Here is an 8,563-nt window from a genome sequence, read left to right as displayed (position 1 = left end):
ACTGACAGCGACAGCGAATAGCTCTGAACATCCTTGTGAAACAAACAGATAAGGTGAAATCTATGCACATTTCTTACATTTCTTTTTTCTTTACAACTTATTATTTTTTAATCTAAACTATACGGTAGCCGATCGCATGACTTTTGCACTGTTATTTCGTCTCATATAAATTGCATGCTTGTTTCAAAACAAGTCTAAATGTGCCCCAAAAATACAATGTAATTATTTCCAACTTGAAATTAGTTTTCTCATTAGGATGTTATTTTAATCACTTTATTTGATTAGAGCAATTTAAATGAGTGTCTGTTTGATCGGATGACACAACTTTCCTGTTGTTGACTCAAAGCTATTCGGTCTTTATTCATTCTATGCTTTATTTGCACGCATCTACGAATACATTATAATTAAACGAGCTAGCATTCCCTTTTATGTTAGAGATTTATTTCCAGTCTTAAATCAGGAAATTGTATTTAACTCTTCAATAGAGTGCTGTTGTATAAATTTTTGATTGTGTTTTTAATCAATTCTCGTCAATACAGAATATCTAATAAAGTTGGATTAAAGGAAAGTTGCAATGCGCTGCTTTTGTCAAAGTTATATTTTCTCCTTCAAAACAGGCTAGAAATAAGGTAATTTTCTAAACAATAAATTTGAAGAAATATTTAACAGATTGTTAATATTATAAAATTGCATTCCTAAGAAAATAATCAAAATTTCTAAGTGCATCAAATTTGAGTTTTAAAATAGTTTTCAAAATAAACTCACTTAGGGTATATTAAAAATATTTGAAAATAAAATATGAAGACTCTCTCTTCCATTATTAGGCATTGATTCATTATGAAACTTGTAAATCAATAATAGAAAATAATATATGCTTAAGGACTTGGCTCCCTTCTCCCCCTTTTTTATACGAGATCATAAAATAATACAAAAATCAATATAAAATGTGGCAAAAATATGAAAAGGAAATCAAAATAACTCTAGTTTATAGTATCACATTATTAATAGCAAATAAATTTGAAGATTATTTAGTGTTTTATGCATTTCTTTTAAGATAAGATAATCTTTTAATATTTATTAACATAGCAGAAACTTTAAAATGGATATTATACCTTTGAGAGCCGGCGTCCTGGCATAGGGGTAGCGCGTCTTCCCCGTGATCTGGGCGTCCCGGGTTCGAGTCCCGGTTTGGGCATGGTTGTTCTATCTGTGAGATGTGTGAATGTGCCCTCCTGTAAAAAGGGGTTGTGCAAGCGAATGAGTGATGCGTGAGTGGCAAAGTCGTACTCTTGGCCCTAGTTGGCGCTGCTATAAAAAATAAGAGACGTTCCCCTCTGGCTTAAATCGCTGTCTTCGTAACAGCGGGCTTGTCAGTGGCAAGTGCCATAAGAAACAAACAAACAAACATACTTTTGAGAAATAATTTTATTAGCATACAAATGTTTAATATTTTAGTAAGAATATAAATGTATGACTATTTAAAGTTTATGTCTCAAGTAAAGTAGCCAGCGCATTTATATTTGAAACAAGCTAATTCTGCTTCAATGGTTGAAAAAAAGCTAACTAATTCTGCTTCAAGAGTTTTTCATCTCAGCAAACATTCTTGAAAAAAAAAGCTAATTCTGCTTTAATAATTGAAAAAAGCTACCTAATTCTGCTTCAAGAGTTTTTCATAGAAAGTTTAAGTTCTTAAACACAATTTTAACATGTTTTTAAATAATGTCTTGAATACATTATTTATCCCGAAAAATAATCGAAAAAAAAAAATGAAATTTTGAATACACAAATTTTTTGTGTATAAAATGCACAATTTAGAATACACTATTTTTTTGTGCAGAAAATACACAATTTTTTGATTACACAATTTAGAATACATAATTTCTTTGTGTATTCTGAAGTAAAAAGGTAGCGAATAAATAAATCAACGAATAATGAAGGATAATTAATAAGGAATATTTAACTATAAATTCGTTCTTCTTTTTGTGATTACTGTTCAACTATCAGAATCAATGAATAATTTCTGTGAACATTTCTCAAAAAAGAAACCAGAAACTCATTTGAATAGTGTTTTTAATAATACAAGAACGAAAAACTTTTTTTTTTAATATTTCGTCAAGTGTTATTCAAAGTGTCCTCTCCAATTTTGGAATAAATGCGAATTTCTAAATTGTTAGTATTAGGAGTATTGTTCTAGATGGTAAAATAATTTAAATAGTTTAAAGAATTATATTTTGCTTTGCATCAGTAAGTAATGTACTGCAAAAAAAAAACGATATTAAAATTTTTAATCAGTGAAAAAAGCTGAACGAATTAATATAATGCCTTGAATTTCATCATTTTTAAACCTATCAACAATTGTGTAGAAGAAACGGATTTGTTGATTAGATGATTTTTTAAAGTCGCAGTTGGTGCAATCTGAAATCATCCAAAGCAGATATGAGTAAAATTTCACATCTCAATTCAATTTCGATCCCAAAAGTGAGCAACTTTTTTTAAAAAATTAGTTCATCCATAATATTTTACTAAATATTACTTATAAGCCTGGATGACTATTTTATATAGTCCTGAACACTATCATCCATACATTCATATAAGATTAGCTTTCAAAATGAGCCTCTCCAAAAAAATTTGGAAATGTCCTGGAATTTGTCCTCTAAAGGGCAATTAAAATGATTAAAACATAAGAAAAATTTAATTTATATTCATAAAATAATTTAAAATTTAATGTCCTTCCGACCTAGTAATAGCCAGCCTCATGTCAAGTGATCGAAATAAATCTAAACCCAATATCACCTTAATGTATAATTTCAATTTGCATACGATTCTCTTAAGAGCATTATTGAGATCTCGGATTTCCGCTGTTTAAAATAAAGATATTCAAAGCTTTTTAATTAGGAGAATTTTAATCATAGAAGAATAAAATTTGTTTTCATTTTAAATATTAGTGAAGAATATTTTAAAAAAATATGATTAATAGCGTCGGGGTATTATATGAAAATGGAGTCTCGGATTTCCGCTGTTTAAAATAGACATATTCAAAGCATTTTAATTCAGAGAATTTTAATCATAGAAGAATGAAATTTGTTTTCAGTTTAAATATTAGTGAAGAATATTTTTAAAAAAATATGATTATTGGCATCGGAATATTATGTGAAAATTGAGATCTCGGATTTCCGCTGTTTAAAATAGAGATATTCAAAGCTTTTTAATTCGGAGAATTTTAATCATAGAAGAATGAAATTTGTTTTCATTTTAAATATTAGTGAAGAATATTTTTAAAAAATATGATTATTGGCATCGGAGTATTATGTGAAAATTGAGATCTCGGATTTCCGCTGTTTAAAATAGACATATTCAAAGCATTTTAATTCAGAGAATTTTAATCATAGAAGAATGAAATTTGTTTTCATTTTAAATATTAGTGCAGAATATTTTAAAAAAATATGATTAATAGCGTCGGGGTATTATATGAAAATGGAGTCTCGGATTTCCGCTGTTTAAAATAGACATATTCAAAGCTTTTTAATTCGGAGAATTTTAATCATAGAAGAATGAAATTTGTTTTCATTTTAAATATTAGTGAAGAATATTTTTAAAAAATATGATTATCGGCATCGGAGTATTATGTGAAAATTGAGATCTCGGATTTCCGCTGTTTAAAATAGACATATTCAAAGCATTTTAATTCAGAGAATTTTAATCATAGAAGAATGAAATTTGTTTTCATTTTAAATATTAGTGAAGAATATTTTTAAAAAATATGATTATTGGCATCGGAGTATTATGTGAAAATTGAGATCTCGGATTTCCGCTGTTTAAAATAGAGATATTTAAAGCTTTTTAATTCGGAGAATTTTAATCATAGAAGAATGAAATTTGTTTTCATTTTAAATATTAGTGAAGAATATTTTAAAAAAATATGATTATTGGCATCGGAGTATTATGTGAAAATTGAGATCTCGGATTTCCGCTGTTTAAAATAGAGATATTCAAAACTTTTTAATTCGAAGAATTTTAATCATAGAAGAATAAAATTTGTTTTCATTTTAAATATTAGTGAAGAATATTTTTAAAAAATATGATTAATAGCATCGGGGTATTATATGAAAATTGAGATCTCGGATTTCCGCTGTTTAAAATAGAAATATTCAAAGCATTTTAATTCGGAGAATTTTAATCATAGAAGAATAAAATTTGTTTTCATTTTAAATATTAGTGAAGAATATTTTTAAAAAATATGATTAATAGCATTGGGGGATTATATGAAAATTGAGATTTCGTAATTTATTCAACAGTATATTTATTCACTGAAACAAAAAAAAAAAAAAACAAAAAAAAAAACCCTAATCTATTTGGACATGGAAGGGTAAAATATTAGCTGAATGCTTTATTTTAAAACTATTTAATGAGGAGCGTAAAGATTTCAACTTTCTATTACGAAGCCCATCTAGGAAAGATGCTTACAAAATAATTATTAAAAGTAGAGAGGAAACGAGTGCAGGAATTCCTCTCACTCTCACTTTCATCCATAAATGATGGAAGAAATCAGTAGATACTTTCGTCCCCGGCCAAAACCCAATCTGCTCCGCATGAAAAGTAAATACTTTGGCATTTAAAATTTAAGTAAGAAATTATAATAGGCATACCTTGTATACTAACCAAAAAGTTAATAAGAAAAGAAATCTCTATTGCTTCTGAAATCTTTCAACAGATGTTTTGTTCATTTTGGAAATGGCAATTGTTATCACATCAGATTCACCTGTCTACTAGAACAGCATTATTGATCTAGGCACAGCATTGCGTAAGAAGTAACCATGACAACCAAGACCCTTGCCTGTATGCCAACTTGATGCAAAACTGTTTCGTTTCGCTTAAGCTATAGCTATTAAAGTCATTTACACACAGCTATTCACTTTTAATCCCTGGAAGAACAACACCGACGAAAATTACCGCAAAACGCCGAAAGCTAAGCTTTCCCAGGCTTTAAGCAGTTCCACGAAGCTAGGCTTCCCTGTACAAATTCCGCTACATTTCATTCAATTTCGGCAGAGCAATTAATTTTTCCTACGCATTCTACAAGTGGATTCAAAATATGTACGCTTCTACTCACAGCGGCCGAAAGTTACGAAGGAGTGCCACATACGAAGAACGAAAGTCAGTCGTCTCGATTGGGATGGAGATCTACGCATCCAGAATAGAAACTGAATTGCCTTTTTGGCAACATTATTCTCCGCCAAGCGAAATAGTTTTAGATTTCGGCGCATGCGCCTCGTCTCAGAAAATTTGAGGAGTTATCGAGTAAACATCCAGCGCATAACTCTGGTTTTTCACTTAGTTCATGAGTGAACTCTGGAGTCGAAAGAGCTCATTGATTTGGAAAGAAGAGCTGGTCCAGTCACGAGTGTAGCAGCAGGTGAAAGAGAGACTTGTGACAGGTAAGTCTTAACATTTCTTCAAATGCATAAAATAAATCAGATGCATTGCAAATATGATAAGATATATACTCACAGAGCTGTGGAATGTGCATCACATTTCAAATTCAATATGATGTTTTGGAAAAAAAAATAATAAAGGATTTTGCATTCAATATTATGTTTCTTCCAAGAAATGCAATATGGAATCCTACGCATTTGATGCGATATTAAATGTTTATAAGATTTTAGGGTTCTTTAAACCATTTTAAGGCTCAAGGTTAATTATTTAGAAAAAAACTGCTTAAAATTTTCACATTATACTCTTTTGTTTCCATAACAAAGGGTGTTTTTTTTTATAGTAAGTATTAATAATTTCGAATGCATCTAATGTCAAAATCTTAATTTTAATTTAAAAGTTTAAAATGCAGAAAGCTAACAAATGAAAATGTGCAAGTTATTTTAACAGAGCATATGAAAGTTAGAAAATAAGAGCATACTCTTAGATAAAATTTTAATACTTTTCATGGCGAACATATGTTTCCGGACCATAAAAAAAAAAGGAACAGATTCTTCGAGTTTCCGCTTTCTCTCTGTAGAACATATTTTCTAAAAAACTGCGACCTGATCTTTTATTAGACGGAGGCAACGAGATTTATTTTCTCGTATGAACATTGATATGATTTTTAAGTTGTAGATTAAAATATTTAACTTCGCGTAGCTATAACTAGAATCGAAGATTTCAATGGCTCAACATGTTTTAGATTTAATCTGTAGGAAGATTTATTTTAATGTTCGTGCAATTTTTTTTACTTATTTTTGAATGTCTTTTGATATTGAAGTAATATTGGATTCAAAATGTAATAATTATGTATTTTACAAAAATACATTTCAAAATATTTATAAAAGAGTTATGAATATGTATTTTGACTTTAAGGACATGACATTTTTATGGAAAAGATTGCATGTAAATATTGCATTAAAAGTTTGGTTCTGTGAATATATATTATATTTTTTGAAATTTAAAATATATAAGGGATAAGCAGCAAATGTAAAAAAAAAAAGAGTTTAGAAGTTATTACAAACTTTGGGAAATAAAATGACATTATCAATTATGTTACTTTATAAAGCACTTCCTTTTGTGTCCCAAAGCAGTGCCGAAAGAATGTACTTTTTAGGCTATTTTCATAAAAAACAATGCTGCATCATTTTTAGAATTTCTATCCAAACTGTGGTATAAAATCTCACATCAATATACGGTACTAAAAAAAATTAGAAACATTATCAACTTGATATATAGTAACTTCATTGTTTCATGGGAAAAAGTAAAATTTAGCTTAAAAATTTTTTAAATGCTTGTTTTTTTTTATTTAGATAGTTTAGTTGATTTTTTTTAAGGTTTTCAAACTTAGAAGACACTTAGAATTATTCTAAAGTGCTGTTGAAATCTGGTTAGAATGAGACTGGTTCAGAAATTATTGTTAAAAATTTAGTATGAAGTTTCGAGTTCCATCATGATTATTTACCAATATATATATATATATATATATATATATATATATATATATATATATATATATATATATATATATATATATATATATATATATATATATATATATATATATATATATATATATATATATATATATATATATATATATATATAATATTATATAGACTTATTTTGTAAGATATAAATCCTAACTTATTAATTCTAATGCATTGTGAATACATTTCTTGAATACAATATATCACTAATATATAATTTATCGTATCAAAAACAGTATATATTAATCAAAACCAAAGCTTCTGAAATATTGATGAGATGAAGATACAATGATTTTTAGTATAAAGTTTAAAGCATATGTTCGAAATTTTTGTATACTGTAAAAGATATTACTTGATATTTATCTTTGAACTTTTACATTTTATATAACTCATGCTTTTTAAAAAAATAAGATTTTACTAAATTTTATCTGGTTATTTCGGGTGTCGGAGCTCTATATGCAAAAATCTTATGTTCATCTTTTCACTTTTTAAAAAAAATGTAAACAAGAATTAACAAAGAAAGTTTTAGATTAAAATCAAAATATGAGCTTAAATTTTGAAACGAAAATTAGGTGGTCAAATCGACAATTTTTGAGTTAATCCACTTTCACACAAAACGGCTTCATTGTATGTCAAACTTTACATCGCTTGCGAGCTATTTTTAGAATTCGGCAGCACAGACACGTATGTATTGATATTCTGATCTTTCAAAAATCTCTTTGCAGAGGGAGCAAAAGCAATCGATTGAAAGCCTTTGCATTCTCATCTCTTTGAGATGATAATCTAAATGTACATGATTGTCGAAGTCAAAATATTAGAGGCCAGAATACGAGTGATGATGCTTCGAGCTGGTAGCCTTTCTTAAATGCAGTTATACAAATTAATCTTAAAAACTAAATTCGAATTAAAAGCAGTTTTATGATTCTGAAACTGAGATTGAACAAATAATAAATTTAATGCTTCAAGCATAAGTGCAATGCACTAATGTTAATGCAAGTCGAACAATTAATTACCATTCAGCTATTAATGCAAAAAAAAAAAAAAAATCCTGCAGTTGTGTAGATTTTCTGCAAGAGTTCCATGAGAAATAATTCAAATTGGTATCAGATTTCAATGCGTTTTTTTATATTATAGATATCATTACAATAACGTACGAATAAAGTGAAAAATTCAAGATGACTTTTCTGTATATTCCAATTTTATTAGCGTGTTTTTCGTAACTCTAGTTCTTTTTCAATGTTAAATGGGAAATGACAAATATTTTTGGTAATGACCAGTAATTTAAACCAATTGTAAGAAGTTAGTTTTTATTATATTAGTTATTGAAAAATTCTTACTAATTCTTAGTTAAGAATTTTTAAATAATAAACTTCACTTGTATGGTTTTGTTCTTTTTATATACACAGCAAATGCTCAGAAAATAAAGGATTGGTATATTTTGAGATTTTGAGTCACGATATTATAGTGTTGATCCTTAATGAAATTACAATATTATAGAATTTCTAAAGCTTTAATTACGAAATACGACTAATGAAAGAAAACAGTTATCAATATTTTTAATAATAATTGGCTAATGAAAGCAAATACAATTTGGATCCGAG

The 8,563-nt window shown here is 27.8% G+C and overlaps 1 protein-coding gene across 3 annotated transcripts in view; it reads left to right on the top strand.

Annotated features, from left to right (window-relative positions):
- Positions 1-5,347: 5,347 nt before the first annotated feature.
- The window catches only part of LOC129960928 (uncharacterized), a 123,950-nt gene continuing 120,734 nt past the window's right edge, over positions 5,348-8,563 (top strand). For all 3 annotated transcript variants that reach the window (XM_056074676.1, XM_056074675.1, XM_056074677.1), the window contains exon 1: positions 5,348-5,435. The gene's annotated coding sequence lies outside the window, so the exon portion shown is untranslated. The remainder of the gene's footprint in view (positions 5,436-8,563) is intronic.

Source organism: Argiope bruennichi, chromosome X2, assembly GCF_947563725.1.
Source record: "Argiope bruennichi chromosome X2, qqArgBrue1.1, whole genome shotgun sequence".
NCBI lineage: Eukaryota > Metazoa > Arthropoda > Arachnida > Araneae > Araneidae > Argiope > Argiope bruennichi.
This window is presented reverse-complemented; position numbering and strand designations above follow the sequence as displayed.